Source organism: Jaculus jaculus, chromosome 7 (assembly GCF_020740685.1).
Source record: "Jaculus jaculus isolate mJacJac1 chromosome 7, mJacJac1.mat.Y.cur, whole genome shotgun sequence".
In the NCBI taxonomy this organism is placed as follows: Eukaryota; Metazoa; Chordata; class Mammalia; order Rodentia; family Dipodidae; genus Jaculus; species Jaculus jaculus.
In genome coordinates, this window is record NC_059108.1 from 139,826,622 (window position 1) to 139,844,671 (window position 18,050).

Consider the following 18,050-nt stretch of genomic DNA (forward strand, 5'->3'; position numbering starts at 1 on the left):
TTAAGAAATCAAGATTACAGTGCCCACCTGGCCAATTCAAGGACTGTGACATCCTGTCCTGTCCATTCTCTATACTTATGAAATTGGTAGTTTATCCCTGCAAGATCCTATGGCACCACACTTCAAAGTGATTAACTAATTTTTACGCATGGACTTCTGCCTTGATTTCCTGATTTGTCACCTTCATTCCCTAAGGGGCCTGAAACCAACCTCAAAACACAGCACAAAGCCCCCAGATCCCACTGGTTTTGCCAACTCGCTCCCTGGGATTACGCCTGTTTCACATTTCCAAGGTAATCTCGAGCCTGGAACTCATGACTCTGATCTCACAGGGCTCCTTCCATTTGGCCTAGGTCAAACCACTTGGCTACTAGGCCTGTTCCCCACCTGTCAGGAGTTAGAGTAGACTCTTAACAGCCTGGAAAATATGAAGAAAGGATGTTTTTCTTAATATAGATATCCTATAATAGAAAAGTCTTGGATCCCGCAGGCCTGATTTAAAGCCTGTTTTGAGAGCCAGAAGCAGTCTGATTCCCTCTGTCAAATCCCTCCATTTCTATAATGAGAGTGACAATATCAACCCTCAGGAGGATGGGGAGGACGGACACAAGACATATGAGTGTTACCTTCATGCTAGTACATTCCAAGCCACTATCCTGATATCCCTTACTTGCTGCCCCAAGCCATACACATGTCCAAAAAGAGAGAGAAAGAGAAAAGAACCACAATAGCACACCTTTCCACTGAGCCCTGTTCTTACTTCTCCAACCCATGCTCCTCAGAAAACCCCATGGAGATACTAGGAATAAAAGCTCAGATGAAGAACAGAAAATGTGTGGCCAGGCATGATGCTATACAGCTAAAATCACAGCACTTGGGAGGTTGATGGAGAACCACATGAGTTTTAAACCAGCGTTGGTCAAGATTCTGCCAAAAAAAAAAAAAATGTAGGAGGAACAAAAAGAGGAAAATTTGGTGCTAAGGAGATGGCTCAGCCACTAAAGGCACTTGCTTATGAAGCCTGCTGGTCTGGGTTTGATTTCCCAGTACCCACATAAAGCCAGACGCACAAAGTGGCACATGCATCTGGTTCATTGGCAGTGGCAAGAGGCCCTGGTATGCCCATGCACTCTCAAGTAAATAAATAAAAATATTTTTTGATACAAGGCAAAGTGTCCCTGCTGGTTCCATCCGCCACTAAAAAGCAGGGTGCTCTGGGGTAGAATCTGACTAACACACAATGACTGTCATCGCCATCGTTGCCGCGGCCACAGCTCCTTGAGAACACACTGAAGCACAGCTTGTGTGGAAAGCAGAAGCAAGCGCAGATTCTGATTTCAGACGAGGTCGCTTTCAATCTTGAGCGCACCAAATACAAGGACTTTGGACACTTCACCTGGCCCTAAGCACTCTTCAACTACAAAGATTTGGGAATTGCTTATTGACACAGAATGATATCTAAACCTAAAAGGTGGAGAAATGTGTACCTGGTGCATAAAAAAGCAGTATTTCTACTAACTCTGCAGGTGTCACCCCAAATTTATACTTTTTCCTCCACATCTTGAAACTCAGAGCACCATAGGCTTTGAGATGAAAACACTTGCAGTTATATCCCTCCAGCTTGCTGAGAAAGCTGAGAATATTATTCAACCTCACTGTGCTTCTGTTTCCTCATCTGTAACATGAAGATGCTAACCTCTGCCCCACAGGCCACCACCCTCACAAGAATCCAGAAAGCTGGGACGCTTTGTCTGCACAAAGGTTGAATGCATGCTGCTTAAGCATAAGGGCCTCTTGGGGGGCTCGAGGGATGGCTTAGCAGTTAAGGTGCTTGCCTGCAAAGCCAAAGGACCCAGGTTCAATTCCCCAGGACCATTGCAGTGGCTGAGGCCTTGGAGCATCAATTCTCTCTCTCTCTGTCTCTCTCTCTCTCTCTCTCTCTCAAAAATATAAATAAATAAATAAACAAGGGCTTCTTGGGCCAAAAGCTCCTAGGCTTGACTCCCTAGAACCCACATAAAAAGCGACACATGGCCATGCACATCTCTAACCCAAGTCCACAGTGGGTAGAGACTAGAGAATCACTAGGGGTGGCTGAGGGATAGCAACTCCGGGTTGATAGGGAGACCCTCATCTCAAGGAATGAAATCCACAGATGTGTAAGAGGAGGATACCTGACATTCTCTGGCCTCCTCACACATGCCCATGGGGCATGCACATCTGCACACACGTGTGCATACAACATATCACACATGTGCTTAAAAATAAATAAATAAATAAACAGGCTTTCCTCTCTGTTCAGGGCACAGAAACAAAAAAAAAAAAAAAATGCCCTATTAACTTTGGAAGCATGAAACAAATGCATTCTCTAACCACTGCCCAGAGCACATAACAGCTCAGTGAGGACCAGCTAACCCTGAGTGGTAACCCACACAGCAGTTCTGGTGACATCAGATCCCAGAGGACACAGGCACCTGTCAATCAAAGCTGATCCCACAGAAACCTGGCATGCATGAGCTGCAAAAGGAATTGAAAACCCAGGTCCACAGAGCATGAACTCATATCCCTAACCCTCAGACTCTACCAGGGAAAGCCAAGGCCCTTCAGAGATTTTGCAGAAAGAACCAAGCCCTGGGTGACCCACAGCCCCTTTTCTCTCACGAATGATAGCACCACAGGGAGCACTTGGGTACAGGAAGCCTGGCTCAGTCCTTTGTAGATACCCTTCTGCTCTGCCCCTCCTCCCTCCTGCCCATGTGCCAGGATGAGTCAGACACACCCACGTGGACCATATATCTGGACTTAGCTCACTGGCCCAGTTTGGTGGCTTCTGCTGAGGGACCAGAGCCCATGTCAGCAAAACAGTGTCGTTGGCTGCCAAATCAAGAGTCCATTCTACCTCTACAGTTCTGTTCCCGCAACAAAAGTGACATGCCGGGTACTGCTCTGACACTGACATACAGACGAAAGCTAACTGCCTCTGCCCACTCTCTGGCATCTCCCCAGTATCTGTGCCTGGCCTGCCCATGGAATGGCAGCATGGGGTTGGCTCCGCTCCAGCACCAGGGGCAACCAGCTGCCAGTAGTTCAGACAGGGACACGTGACCTAGGTCGGACCAGTCAAAAGAAAGCCTAAGACTTCCATTGAGTCCATGAGGAGCAGAGGTTCTCTGTGGGTCGTAAAAGTGAGGCGTGCTGCGGTAAGCCCCTTTTACTGCCATGAGCAGAGCCAGCCTAAGGCCCTGACAATAACACATACCCCTAGACCAAACCAAAGCTGGGGGACCATGCCCTGATACTGCGGTGGTGGGGACCCACCCCTTAAGAAACTCCCTCTCATCAAGTCAGGATCAACTAGGATTGCTGTGCCAGGGAGCAAATGGCACGAAACACCTACCATTTGGCATATACCTAAGCGTTCCTTTCCAGCCCCACCCCTTAGTTGTAAAATACAATCCCCAGAGTCCTTGGGAGCTGTATTTTATGTTTTCTTTCCTGATGTGCTTCTGGGCCTATCGTCCTCGGTCTTCTTCTCCCATGTGTGGGCCATTCCTTCAGTTCTGCCTCCCTGGTGAACCCTTCCCCAGCTTCCTCCCTGGAAGGTCACTGCCCATGGCACAAACCCCATGCTTGTTCCTTCTCTCCTGCCCTATCGGAGTTTCACTGCAATGGCTGCACTTAGCCACACTGTCCTTCACTTGACGATGGACTTCTCTATACTCCTGGTGCCTCACACGCCGTCCCATGCAAAAGAAGTGCCCAGCCACGCTTGCAGCATTGAACTTGCAGAAGCGCATGCTACGCCAGCCCGGTCCATGAGCAGCTGCAATGGCTTTAGAAAGGCATTCAGCCTCTTTCTCGCTCTAGCTTTTGTTCTCACTCTCCCTCCCAAGCTAACATGGAACCTCAGAAGGGCATTAAGAGATGGTGCAATCAAATCTACATCCCAAACTCCTTTCCGGTGCGTCTCACCCAAGCCAGACGCTCCAGCCACCCAGCGTGGGCCGCACTGCTGGTATCCCACCCACCCCTCTGCCCGGGTACGTTTCTCTTACTCAGCAGCCCAGGCCCCAGTGGTAGCTCGACCACCTGCCACCCAGGCCACCCTGGAGACGTGTAAATGCTTATGGTCGTCATCTCTGCACTGAAGCAGGTACACTAGTGATGCTCTTGGGCTCCCACTCTCTGAGGTGCCTTGAGTCACACAGGGGAATGAAATGTTCTCTTCCCAAAACTCCCAGAACTCTCCTTCAGAGACATCCCTGATTATGATGCTGAATAAGAGTCCAACACCCTCTGAGTCTTCTTGCCCTGTCCTCACCCTTATTTCCTAAGCAAAAAAAAAGAAAGAAAGAAAAGATACATATAACCTCAAGGGTGCCTCCAAGGACAGAGAGACTTAGCTGGCTTCCCTTTCTTCCCAAGACATAAGACCTGAGATGGCAACATTTGCCAACTGCCTCATTACACCCCAAATCTAAATCTGGAAACTCAAAGACATGAGTGGCTGTTGTGGGAGAGTGTTCGTGATGCATCTTTAAGTGAAAAACCAGGCTAGTGTGACAGCTTCCAAAATGTGATTTCAGTGCCTGGCAAAGAGTGGGCGCTCAATTAGTACTTGTTAAAGGAGTGAATGAACTTCTTTTAAAACAAAATAACACATCCAGGGTTGCAGATGCTTAGACATTATGCTTGAAAGATAGATACCAGAAATTCCCTCACTGGTTATCACCAGAGAAGAGATTTACAGGTGACTTTTTACTTTTTTTTTTTTTTTTTTTTTGCATTCCTTAAATGTTCTACCAAATGCATGGTATTGTTGTGTCACAAGAAAACCAAGTCATTTCTGTAAGACGTAAAACGTTAGAAAAATTAACACACACACAAATACACGTGCACACACACGCGCAGTGACTGACATTCGCATTCCGCAACCCGCACACGAGGCAACCTCCTTAGCTCCCACTCACTGCCCCTTCTTGGAGATAGCTGCCCTGCCTTCTCTTTTCTATCTAGATTGCAGAAATCTGGAGAGTCAGTGGGTGCTTTCAAATGTTTCCCTTGTCAGATTCAGAACCCAGTATAGAGGCAGCCCCTTCTTTGCCCTCAGAGAATTCTAGACAGAAAACTTGTCTGCCCACTACTGCCTTTGCCTCTAACCAGAACTGCCCCAGAGAAGAATGTAGTCAGGACACAGCAGAGGGCCCATTCCACGGGGCATCTGCCCCCACATCATATCTGCTCACCAACAAATTAGGGAAAGAAACAAACCTCATACTCTGGAAGATTTTTCTGGGTTTTAATATTTTATCACATCAATACATATCTTTTCTCTTTCTACATTTCTCTGCCTCTCTTTCGTGCTTCTAAACCAAGGCCAGAACCTAATGTCTCAGACTTTGCCCAACTCCGGCCAGCATCTGTTTAGTAGAACAGGGAACCACACAATGTGGGGTAGGGGGCTCAGATGGACATCCCCTAGAGGATGAGGTCAGAACTGCAGGTGACAAACATCCCACTAATTAACAACAGGTGGAAATCAATGGTGGGTATAGAGCAGAAAAGAGACAGGGGAGCAGTCCCTCATCAAGCCACTCACATGAGGGCTCACATCTAAAACCATGCCTCAGTTTCCTACAATAAGGCAACAATAACAACAGTACCTCCTTCCAAGACTTACCGTGAAAGTTAAATGAGGTGACACTCAACGTCATCTCTTAGTCAAAAACCAAGAGACCAGAGGCCCAGATTTCCAGAAAAGTTCTGCCACACTCAGCTGTCTCCTTCCGAAAGGCACAAAGATCTCTCAATGCCTGGCTTACTTTCAATGAAACTAGAGGGTAAGCATTCCTACTTTTCCTGGTTGTTGAGGGGGTTTAGTGAGACAATTTTGGTAAAGCATTTCACACAGTAGCTGGCATTCACGCACTCCATATGTAGCCAAGTTCTTCGGCTCTTTCTTTCTGGAATTGTTTTTTGGATGGGGGGTGTTTTGTTTGGTTGTTGTTGTGGTTGTTGTTGTTTTGTTTGATTTTTTTTTTTTTTTTTTTTTGATACTGGATCTCTTTATGAAGTCTACGCTGACTTCAAATTCACTTTATCCCAGGCAGGCCTCAGAACCTCCAATAGTCCTTAGTCCTCCTTAGTCCTGGGATTATAGGTGTGTGTCACCATGCCCAACATACTTATCATTTTTAATTGACAAAATTGTATATATCATGTCCAACATGTCTATATACATTATACAGTGTTTACATCTGGATGATTAATATTAGAATTGCCTTGCCTAGTTATTTGGGGCAAAAATACCTATTATCCACTCTGGGTGTTTTTCAGCATTACGTACTGTCACCCTGCTATACAGTGGAACTCTTTAACTTACTCCTCCTATCCAACTGTAATTCTGTATCTTTGACCAACATCTTAACGCTCCCTGCCTGAGTTTCTTTGGCTTTTTTTTTTTTTTTTGTCAAAATTACCTTCATCCCTCACTTCACCTGTCAGCATAAATGCAGATTTCTCAGTACCTTCCTCCCCTGCTGAGGTGGCATGTTAGGAAAGAGAGGAGAGTCACACGGGGCTCTGTTTTAGTACCATCTTGAGTACTTCTTCATGACTCATTTTGCTATAACAAAGCAACAATAATAACAGTACCTCCCTCCAAGAGTTACTGTGGGGGTTAAATGAGGTGACATATGGAAAGCCCTTACACCAATCCCACCTACAGTAGGTGCTGGACCCGTTTTAGTGATCATCTCCCTCAGCCCCATTGTGCTGAATGAGATCCATTCTTCTCAGAGCCCCCACTAACTTCCCTTCAGAACACTCATCATTACGTGTAATTGTATCCCTGTATTGTCTATTTGCCATTCCAACCAAGCTTAAATTCCATGAGGGCTAAGCCAAATGTCTCTCACAATTGTGGCTGTAGTCCCAGACCTGGTACTAGGCTTGGATATAGTAAGTGTTTAATAAAGTTCTGTTGGATGAATAAATAAAATGAGAAAATGAATGGAGTATTAGCATTGGCACAGACAGTCACCATGGTCCTTTCCAGCTCTGAAAGGCTCCAACTATCCTCTATTTTTGACAGCTTTGGAAGGAAAAGCTTACAATGAGCCCCAGAGAAGCTGTTTTACTGATCCCCGGGGGAAACCCCAGCGTGGCTGCTGCTGACAGGCTTCTCCACACTCAAGTTGTTGCAAGATTTACTATGATTTTTTTTTTAAACCAGAGAAGGGAGCCTAGGGGTGTCTAGGAGGCGACCATCAGCCCTCCTTCAGAGCTGCCATGAAACAAGGCACTACAGTGAGCAGAAGGACAGCAGGTGACGAGTCCTGAGCCACAGAAGCCAAACGTCACAGAGCAGTAAGTGGACACAGCAAATTGCCTCCTCTCCCTTTCACCCTTTGGACAGAGAAGACCTCATGACTGGAACCTAAGGGGCTCAAACTGGCCCGAACAGCATAACCTCCCTATGCCTTGACAATGCCTGCATTGCAATGCAGATTCCTGGGCTACTCCAGAAATCTTTAGTTAGATCTGAGGGGGGAGGGGAGACCAAAGGACAAGCACTTGTCTAAGTCCCCTGGAGATTTGATTCATTCCAAAGACTGAAAGCTGGGCTAGAGAGATGGCTTAGCAGTTAAGGCACTTGCCTGCAAAACCGAGGGACCCAGGCTTGACTCCTCAAAACCCACAAAAGCCAGACGCACATGGTGGCACATGCATCTGCAGTTCACTTGCAGTGGCTAGAGGCTCTGGCACAACCATTCTCTCTCTCTCTCTCTAATAAATAAATAAATAAATAAATAGGTAAATAAATAATTTTTTTTGAAAAAACTGAAAGCCGTTCTTAGACTGGACTCCAGCACTATATAAACATCTACCCACACACTCCTTACTTCACTGTAGAGATAAGAAGCTAGTCTAGCCTTCCATCACCTGCTTTGCAGAAGGGGGATCTGCTAAACCACTGGCTTGCAAACGTGGAGAATTTTGAGTATACTGATGCTATGGTCTTGCTTCCAAAACGTCTCACTTGGTATGAAGGGAAGCTTGCACGTGAAACTTTAATATGGTGAACCTATTTGGCAGCAAGCTTTGAGAACTGCAGCTAGAAGATACTCTCACCGCCCAACCCCACACAAAGAGTTACAACCTCCTTCCACCAATCGGGCCTCAGCTGCTATGGGTCCAGAAGTAGGTGTACACTGCAAGACCTGAGATTTCTGGGGCTTGGGATCTGACCAGAGGGTACATCTTACAACTGCCATATTTTCAGTTCCTACAGTTTATAGGCAACTTGCTGAGCCAGGGCTCATGTTCTCAGAATGCAGGCAATAGTAAAGACATTCCAAAGTCATCTTTATCAAAGTTTTATCCTAGCTGCCACCACTTCAACCTCAGGTAAGTCGATGAATATGGTAGTGGTTTGAATCAGATGTTCCCCAAAAACGTGTGTGTTTTGAATATTTGATCCTCAGCTGGCGGCAGTTTGGAAGGCAGAGCCTTGCTAGAGGATGTATATTGCTGTGGACAGGCTTAGGGGCGTTATAGTCAGCTGCCCCTTGCCAGAGCTTGGCCCACTCTTGCTGGGGTATTTTGCCAGCTGCTGTGGCAAGAAGTGATGTCTCCCCCTGTGTTCCACCACCCTTTTCCTGCCGTGATGGGGCTTTCCCTAGGACTGTAAACCAAAATAAACTCTTTCCTCCAGGCAGCCGCTTTTGGTCAGGTGTTTTGTCCCAACAGTGCAAAGGTAATTGCAATAACAAGCCTCCCTTGGCCCTGTTTTCCTATCTGTATGATGGGAGTAATACCCACAAAGGGTCTTGGAGGCTTGGGCTGTTCTGCCAACCTCAGATACTTTGGATGGTCCTAGCATCTTTGGTCTTGAGCTTGAAACATCTCTGAACCCTCAGTGTTACCATCTCCAAAGCGGAATTACAGAAGTGCCTACCCCCATGTTTGCTTTAAGATATGATGAGAGAACTCTTACAGAGTTCTGAGCACAAGACCCAACACGCCAGCTCTCCAAAAGCCAAAAGTGCTGGAATGGTGGAAAACAATGTTTCCTCCCCTCGGATGGAAGTTCTTCACAGAGCTAGTGACCATGGATGGCCCCCCTGAAAGGCTCTTGGGGAGCTGATAATTCCACACTGGCAGGCAGAGGAAGAGGCAGCCCTAGCACCTCTCCACCCTCCTAGGGTGATCCTAAAGAATGCTGACTCCAGCTTAGGACCCCTCTCACTGCTTCCCATCTGCCTCACTCCATTTAGCTCTGGCAATCCAATTCCCTTTCCTCCACCCGGAAATCGATGTTTAATTAACACATTATTGGAAAAATAAACACAGTCTTCAATGGGACTGCAATGAAGCTAATGCAGCTCAGCTTGAGGGCTTTGGACCGACCCTTCATCAGAAAAACGCATGACTCCTCTGCCCTGTCTCTCAACGTAGAAAAAATTCCCGTTCTTCCTAGGCTCCTGCAGCCTGGGAAGTCTAGCCTCTTCCCTCTCTACTCCTTCCTTTCCACCTCTGGGCAACAGCAGCAGCCTCCTGTCCCTTCTTGCCTTTGCCCTGTGACGCAGAAGGCTGGAGGAGGGGTGTGTTAACAGTTCTCAGAGTACTGACCCATGGGAAAAGAGGGAGTGCCAGGACACCCATGCAGTTACAGCATGAATGGTCCCGTTTCCTCCTTCCCTCCAAACCCAGAGTCAGTGGCCCTGTTGCCCTGGCTGCCACAGGGGAGGGAAACCAAGCTAGCTGACCAGGGTGATGGCCCCAGAGGTACCATCCAGCCCTCCAAAGCTATTCTGAAGCCTTCATTCAGGGATAGTTCCTTTTCCAGGTCCCAGTATAAATTCTGTGAGACTCTCACTCATGTCTCTATGAGGACAGGGCAAAGTCTCAGGATTGGACCCAAGACCTGTGATTTCTCATCGGGCAATCTTAAATATGCTAGCTAGCAACACCCTGATCACTGACTCCTTCATCAAATGAAGACACTGCCCATGTAAGCAAAACAGCTGAGGATGATGCTGTGCGACCCAGTGAGGACCAGACCCTATTGTCAGGGTCATGAAGAACACAGCCCACCAGGTCACGGACCACAGAGTCAAGTGGGAATAAGTTTCAGGTTCTCTATCTTCTGCCTATGCACCACCATTCCAAACCACCTAAACTGCTTCTTCAGCCAAGTACCTGGGGTCAGGAAGGTAACTGAGACACAGGAAACACATTGCTAAAGTGCCATCAAAAAGACAAGGAGCAGCTCCACCCCTGAGGCAACAGCTCTGCCCTCAAAGCTGAGCTCCCTCGAGCCAGCCGCAGCATTTTCGGCAAGCCCTGGTGAAGTTGGACATGTGGCCAATGAGCCGGTACTCAGAACCAACTGTCAGATTTGGTGGAGCCAAGAATAGGCCCACAAAGGAGGTGTGGCATGGCGGTTAACACTGGAGTCTTCCAAGCCGGGAACCCTACTTCCTACCTACATGACCTTGGACATGTCATTTAGCCTCTTGTGGCCTCAGTTACAGTCTTAGTATGGCAGATGATAGCTGTTCTTCCCAATGGGGTGTTTAGAGGGTTAAGTGGAGTAACATGAGCCAAGTACCTGGCACTTGGTCAGGAGTCCTTAGCAATAATAAGGATGACTGGGGTAGTGGGAGGAGGCACAGTAGTGGAGGGACTTAATAGGTCTTAACACTTCAGAAACTGGGGACAAGCAGAATTATCGCTAGGGAATGGCTCTGCTCCTAGCTACCTTCTTAAGCTGAAACTGTATTTCTGTCTCTAGCATACCCCTTCCTCCTTCTGTCCCATTAAGAGAAAGTGGGTGATGTCATTTCAAAGAAGGATGACCATACATTTTATCATCCAAATCAGGACACTGTGGAGATTGAATCATTATACTAGGACATGGTCCTAAACAGGAGCTGTCTACAAACCAGGACATCTGAGTACACCATCTCAAGGTCACACACAAATGGCTGTATACCCTTCTTCAAGGGCTTGGCCCAAAGTAAGCTTTGTCTGGTTCCTGGGCTCCATTCTGTTCTGCTCTTCCCCCCGCCCCCACAACAAACAAATGTACACTTGGTTCGAATCTCTAGCCCCCTTTCAAGGTCAAGTCCAACTCCAGGGTAAAACAGAAACTGGTAGGAAATCTTCACATAATTTGATAACATCATTCTTTCCAACCAGTCTCTGGAAACAGAGCTGAAATACACTGGGGACAGCCTCTGACGTCATACATGACTTTCCACAAGCCATTCATCTCTGGGCCTCAGTTTCCTCTTCTGTATTTAAGAGCACAGAATAAGGTGGCTCACTTCCCTTTCACCTCTAGCAGCATAAAATGAAGGTCATGAGTTTCAGCTCTAGAATGAGATCTTACTTCAGAGCTTTGATCTGTCATTTCATCTGGTTACTTTATTGAAGTCCAGGTCTCCTCATCTGTCACCAAAGCAAATAATGCTACTATAAAGACTTGAGTTGTTTGGAAAATTAAATGAGATATTACATATAAAAATCTTGGTACTGAACTTGGTAGGCAATCAGTACCACATTTCTACCCCTATGAGGATGAGGGCAGAAGTTAGTAATAGTTAAAGGTACTGTGAGGGAGGCACAGAGATTCTAAGCCAGGATTAGAAAAGAACGTTCTATTGAGCTCAGAAAACTTAGCAGCTTGCAATTCCTCCAGCAGATCTGGACTTGCAGTTAGGGTGAGACAGCATGAAGCAAAGTTCAACCTTCCCGGAAAATAAGATGCTAGAGCCAAGAAAACTCCAAACCCCAACCCCATCTGGTTCTGTCATCCAGTCAGCAAGCATTTATGGAGTACTCATTATGTGCATTACATTACATACACTATGCTGAATGTCTTCAGCACCAAGAACAACGAAACAGATAAAAACAAAGATACTGACCTCAGATAAAAACAAAGATCCTTGTAGTTTGGAGGCCAAAATAGATGATAACTACCAAAATATAACAATATACAGTAGTGATTGACCCATTAAAATTAATGAATAATTTGCCAGGCGTGGTGGTGCATGTCTTTAATCCCAGCCCTTGGGAGATCAAGATAGGAGGATTGCCATGAGTTCAAGGCCACCCTGAGACTATATAGTGAATTCCAGGTCAGCCTGGGCTAGAATGAGACCTAACCTTGAAAACCGAAAAGAAAAAAAAAAATTAATGAGTAATGGATAGGAAACAGCCAGCCTATTGGAGTAAGGGGACTATCTTAGAAACCAGGTCAGGAAAGTACCCCTAAGGGGGGCGTCATTCGGGCCATGACCTGTAGAAAGAGACTGAGTGCTGGCCCCAAGCACGCGAGCCTCCTGTCCCAAGCCCAGGGCAGCCACCTGCGGCAGGCCCAGCCCTTGTTTCATTTGCGGAGCAACCAGAAGTGGCCCATGGGTCAGAGTTGCCGCAGGAAGGTTTCTCCCCAGCAAGTGGACACTTTATGGACATGAGGCCTGGTCACAGCAGGAAGACACACCTGGCTGTGCATTTCTACACAGCGCATGTTGCCCCCTCCGCCGGTCTCCCACCCATGCTTCAGGGGGGTCACATAGGGAGCACACAGCCCACTAATCCCAAGAGCAAGCTCTTTTCTGAGTTGAACGCAATAATTCACCTCTGAGGCAATCAACTCCCCAATTCTCCCCTTTCTCTGATGATGACGTAACCCTTCCTCCCTAACTCCTCAAGGTCAGCTCCAGGAAGAGAGAGGACCAACCAGAGAGATAGGACAATCAACATTTTACTGTGGGATTTTTTTTTTTTTTAAAGCAAAATGTTTCCCAATTTCACTTCTAATAAAGAGGGACACACCTCCAGCTGAATGAGAGAAAATGGCGTCTGGTAGCTAAGGCGGCCGAGCCCAGGGACTCTGGCCGCTGGGATAGCCAAGGGCAATTTCAGCTTCTGAACAAGGCCGGACAGCCCAAGAGGAGGCGGCCGATGCCTGCTGGAAGAGCAGGGCCTTTCTCGGAGCTTCGCCCAGGGCTCTGAGGCGGTGGCAGGGAAAACCCTTCATTTCACCCGCCTTGTCCCTTCTCCCCCTTCAGCCTGCATCCACCCACCCACCACCCATGAGCACACCCACCCCCGGGCTGCTTGGTGGACCGGGAATCTCATTCGTGGCTTTCCGCTAGAGACGCAGCAGCACCTCCCTCTCTCCCCTCTTCCCTGCTACCTTGAAGACTCTATTCCCCGCTCTCTCCCACTAAGTGCCCCCCACACACACATTTTTCCTTCCTTCCCCCGTGCTATGGCACCTTCCCAGTAGGTACATATCCAACACATACAGACACAGAAAGGCAGGCAGCCTCCTGCCTGAACGACACACACACACACACAGGGGCGACAATCCCATGTCGTCCAATTGGAGGCATGCAGCTCTTGGGCAAAACACAAACACCCTTCCAGCCCCCACCCCAAAGGCAACATAAAGGCCACCAAGAACCTCAAGACCCATCATCATCCATACAAGCCGAAAGCTGGGTAGGACAAAGACATCGCTCCATCCTCCCAACGAACCATGACAAGTCTCAGGAATATTCTGCAGTGCCCTCTGGCTTGACACAGTCCACTGACCAGGGCTGTGTGTGTCGGCTTGTGTGAGAGTGAGGACCCATGTGCGTGGGGGCGGGGGCCGTGTCTGCTCTCCAGGCATCAAGCCTCCCCAGAGCTAACTCACTCCAGACTCTGCCTCCCCCCCCCCCCCCCCCGTCACCCTATTCCAGTGTGCCGCAAACATAGATTTCATGGATGGGTAAATTAGATCATTATCACCGGGTGCTTATTTGGCCCAAAAAAAAAAGAAAGAAATTAATGTCACCTACCCCCATTCCAATCCCCTCTCCCCATGAGGGCCCCACCCCCAAGGGCTCTCCAACATACTAATCCCATGAACTGCGACACACCACAGTGTTCGGGAAAAGAATAATGGCGAGAGGAAGGGAGGAGAGAGAGGTGGCAAGTAGAAGAGGAGACTGTAGACTTGCTGCAGTCCCCGTATGAAGATGGGTAAAAGGAGCCATGGTGGAGGTGAAGGTGGTGGAGGTGGGGAAAGAGGCAAGGGAGAACAAAACCAACTGAACGCAACCAAGCCCTTGGTCGCTGATGTATGTGAGAAAATGTGTGTGCAAAAGCGTGTGCCACTGCGTGTGTGGATGTGCCGACTTAGAGCCCTCCTATCAGAAGGCTGCATCCGTGTGGCATGTAGGAAAGGCCATCTCACCACTGTTGTGTTGCAAAAAAAAAAAAAAAAGCCGCATAGCCATCAGAATCTGAATTTTCTCATGGAGATGGAAAGGGTTGGAGGAAAGGGGAGGGGGTACATACGGTGGGGGAGGAACGGTGCATGGAAATAGAAGGCAAGACCATGGCAGAATGGAGGCAGGATGGAGGGGGAAACTGGTGGTGGGATGGACAAAATTGCACGCACACGGAGACACAAACACAATACCCAAACGCCAACCCCACCGCTGCACTGCTCCAGGACTGACAACCCGGCCCCCATCTCTCCGCTGCCTCTCTGAGCCCCCAAAGCTGGTGCCGATGGATTTCTGTATCTCAGTTTTGCAGCAGTGGGCTAATTACAAACAAGCCCCCTCACCAAATTAACCCTCCCCTCCCCTCCATCTCTCTCTCTCTCTCTCTCTTTCTCCCTCTCCCTCTTTTTTCTCTAAAAGGCCAATTGAAGAATAATGTGTTTTTAGAGATAATGGATTTTTTTTTCAAGGAGCGAGAGAAAGGGGGGTGCAGGGAAGAAATTCTGCAATCCAGTGACTTCCAACCTCACCTCCGTGTCCCCTCATGTCCCCATTCATTGGAGCATCTCACCTACCATTCTTCCACCATCCCCGCATACCCCACCACCCAAAAGAAAAGACCTTCCTACCATGCACATCGACAAACACACCAACCGCCACCCAATCTCAGCAGCCGATCTCCAGACCCCAAGCATCAATCCACCTCGATACATCCTTTCCTTATATAAGCAGCAATAATCAACATAGGAGACACGCAGCATTAAAAAGAAACCAACAAAACGGAGGCCAGACCCCGGTCAGTCCCCCAAGAATTAATAATAGGGAACTGTCAGAGAAGCAAAGACATAGTTGTCTTTCAAAATCTAGAGTCTCCTTGATTCCTGGCTCCCCTTCTCAAGAAGCAATTTTCTTAAAATATAATTTCAATAAGAAGGGGCCAGAAAGCTCCAGAAAAGGGCATTCGCACAGTCCAGTTGTTTTAAATATATATATATTGTTTTCACCCAGCCCTGTTGCTCACTTTAATAGCGAACTTCCAGTATCCAGCCTTTTCCCTGTCTTCCAAAAGAAAGATCGGCTCACAGGGTGAGCCCAGGGCTGCAGAAAATGGGCCAAGAGCCCTTACTCCATTCCCCAACAACAACAACATCAAACAATAGAAACCTATCTGCACAACATACTTGTCTGAAACACCCTTTACCCCGCTATGACTTAGGCAGATTAAGCCTGAAGATTAAGGGGGGGAAATACCAGTGTTGCTTGGTCTCTCTCCCCACCATCCTTCCAACACGTACCCAGCAGCCCTTAGGTAAACTTGCCCATCATAACCAGCGGGACCATTGTAACTTGAAAGGCGACACAGAAGCCCTTGAATGATGAAGGGAGACTCTATCCAGAAAAGCAAATTGAGAACAGGCCAGTTCTTCAGGCTCCCCTGACTAACCTCTAGGTGCCCCCAGATAGACTATGCCAGGAACCAAGTCACCCAGCGCTCTAGGAGTTCAAATTTCCATTGGAACCTTCATCACAAAGACAAACGGTCATCTGACCCCCAAACTACACCGTCCTTCAGGTGTAACAAGGAGTGCCCCTTTCTCACTCAGGACCATCCTCCAGATCCAGGGCAGAGAAAGAATTCAGAACACTGGGGTGACTTGAGATAGCAAAAGAAACAATCTGTCGCCAAAGCGGGAATAACCAGAGGAAGCGGGAGAAGACAGATCCAACTCTACCTGCCCTCTTCTGCGGTCCAGCAGGGCTAACCCATTCTAGGCTAGCTTTCCTCTCTGACCTTTGCATTTTAAAAATAAATAAAAATAAAGATCAAAGGAAATCCACTTTACCTAAACCCAATAATCATTGGCAATATAGATATATAATTTTCTGATGAAATTTCTGATCCCAATCAAAAGAGGGAAGCATTTAATAGGTGAAGGGAGAAATTTATTTTTTTTAACAAGTAATCACAGGGTAAGTCACCTGCAAGGCAGCCGAGCCCTTAGGTTGGTATTACATCACTGGCCTAGGAAGGGATGGGGGCTGGGGGACAGATTTTTTTTTTTTTTATTGTCAGGAGGATGATGCCTCTAAAGCAGTTAAGTTTTGTGGTTAAAACAGAGAAAGGGAAAGAGCTAAACTCTGGGAACAGCACAATGCCTTGAAAACAATAATACATCGAACCAGGCTTTAAGGTCACTGAAAGCTTGCAAAACCCACAGTGCTTACACAGAGTGGAAGTTTTCAGGCAAGCCTGCTACTGAATCATTAATATAAACAAATGGAAGGCAGAGGAGGAAGACTCCCCTGTAACTGATCCAAACAAGAGTGTACACACACGCACACACATACACACACACAGTCCCTTTTCACCTCTGAGTGAACTACCTTCCCGAGATAGCAGAGTCTAGGCTGAATTTTCACTGAAAGATTGACCTCTTCACACCTACCCCCCCAAAAAAATCACACATACACACCCACACACACACACTCACACACTCACATATACAGTTCTTCAACAGCTAGGGAAATCCCTCTCTCTCTCTCTATCTCATTTTGTCTTCTGCGATCCTCAGAGTCCGTTCTGGCTCTTTCAAACCAGCCCCTTCCCCAAGAGAGGAGAGAGTAAGTGGCTTCAAAAATAAAAAAGTATCCCCCCCCCCGCAACAAACAAAGTCATGGACAGTGCATTAATCCAAGCACATAGGAGAAAGCTTTAAAAAAATAAATGAATGAAAGAAGAAGAAGGAAATAATATATTTAAAACATTCTCTGACTTTTCCAACATCTGGGGCAAAAGGACCCAACTTCCAGGAGAAGCTAAAGGAAGAGATCAAGGTTGAAAAGCCATTTCCATGGTCAGCCAAGGCTGTCAGATCCGGCGTTTAAAAAAAGAAAAAGAAAAATCTAGGTTGGTCGCTCCCAGCTGAAAACTTCTACCCTCTCAGGAGCAACCTCTTCCCAGAACGGACGGTCTAGGACCTAAGTTGCTTCACATCCGCCTGCCTGCGATCCTTTCCCCAAATCTTACCTCTCCCGTTGCACAGAAGAGTGGGATCTGATCTGTCTGCTTGGTGTTTAATCAACTGAGTTTGCTGGGTGTCTCCTCTTTGGGAAGATTCAAATTCCAGAATCTTTCTCTCCTTTCCTCTCTCTCTCTCTCTCTCTCTCTCTCTCTCTCTCTCTCTCTCTTTCTGTCTCTCTCTCTCTCTCTTTCTCTCTCTCACGCGCTCTCTCTCTCTCTCTGTCTCTCACACTCTCTTTCTCTGGGAGGGAGTGGCAGGGAAGAAGGGAGGGGATGTTGGAGGTGCAAAAAGCAGGTCCTTGGTGGCTGGAGATGCTGGCGGCTGTGAGTGGAGAAGACACGCTGCCTCTCCCTCTCAGTGAGTTGCATGCAAGAGGAGATGTGTAGGGCTGAGCTCTGAGCCTGTGACTGCCGGAGGAGCCCAGGAATTTCACGCACTCCAGAGCTGGCCCCTCCCTCTCCCACACAGACCCCGGCATTTAAAGAGACAGCAAGGCTGCCTGGCTCCCGGCTTCTCCTCCTCTCTGGCTGTTTTGCAAACAGCTGAGAAGATATAATCAAGGAGCGGCACTCTGCAACACACTATGACTAAGAGGTGGGTCCCAGAGCCTGAGAGGAGAGCACTGTCCTGAGCTGGAGTAAGAATCCAAATAATGACAAAAACCCTCATTTTCAGCTTCAGCCAACTGCCCCACCAAGAGTGCACCTGCCTCCCTGTAGACTGAGGCAGAGGGTTC

At 47.7% G+C, this 18,050-nt stretch overlaps 1 protein-coding gene across 28 annotated transcripts in view; it reads right to left on the reverse strand.

Annotated features, from left to right (window-relative positions):
* Positions 1–17,731, reverse strand: part of Nrxn3 (neurexin 3) — a 1,695,425-nt gene extending 1,677,694 nt beyond the window's left edge. For all 28 annotated transcript variants that reach the window (XM_045154245.1, XM_045154244.1, XM_045154227.1 and 25 more), the window contains exon 1: positions 17,320–17,731. The gene's annotated coding sequence lies outside the window, so the exon portion shown is untranslated. The remainder of the gene's footprint in view (positions 1–17,319) is intronic.
* Positions 17,732–18,050: the final 319 nt, after the last annotated feature.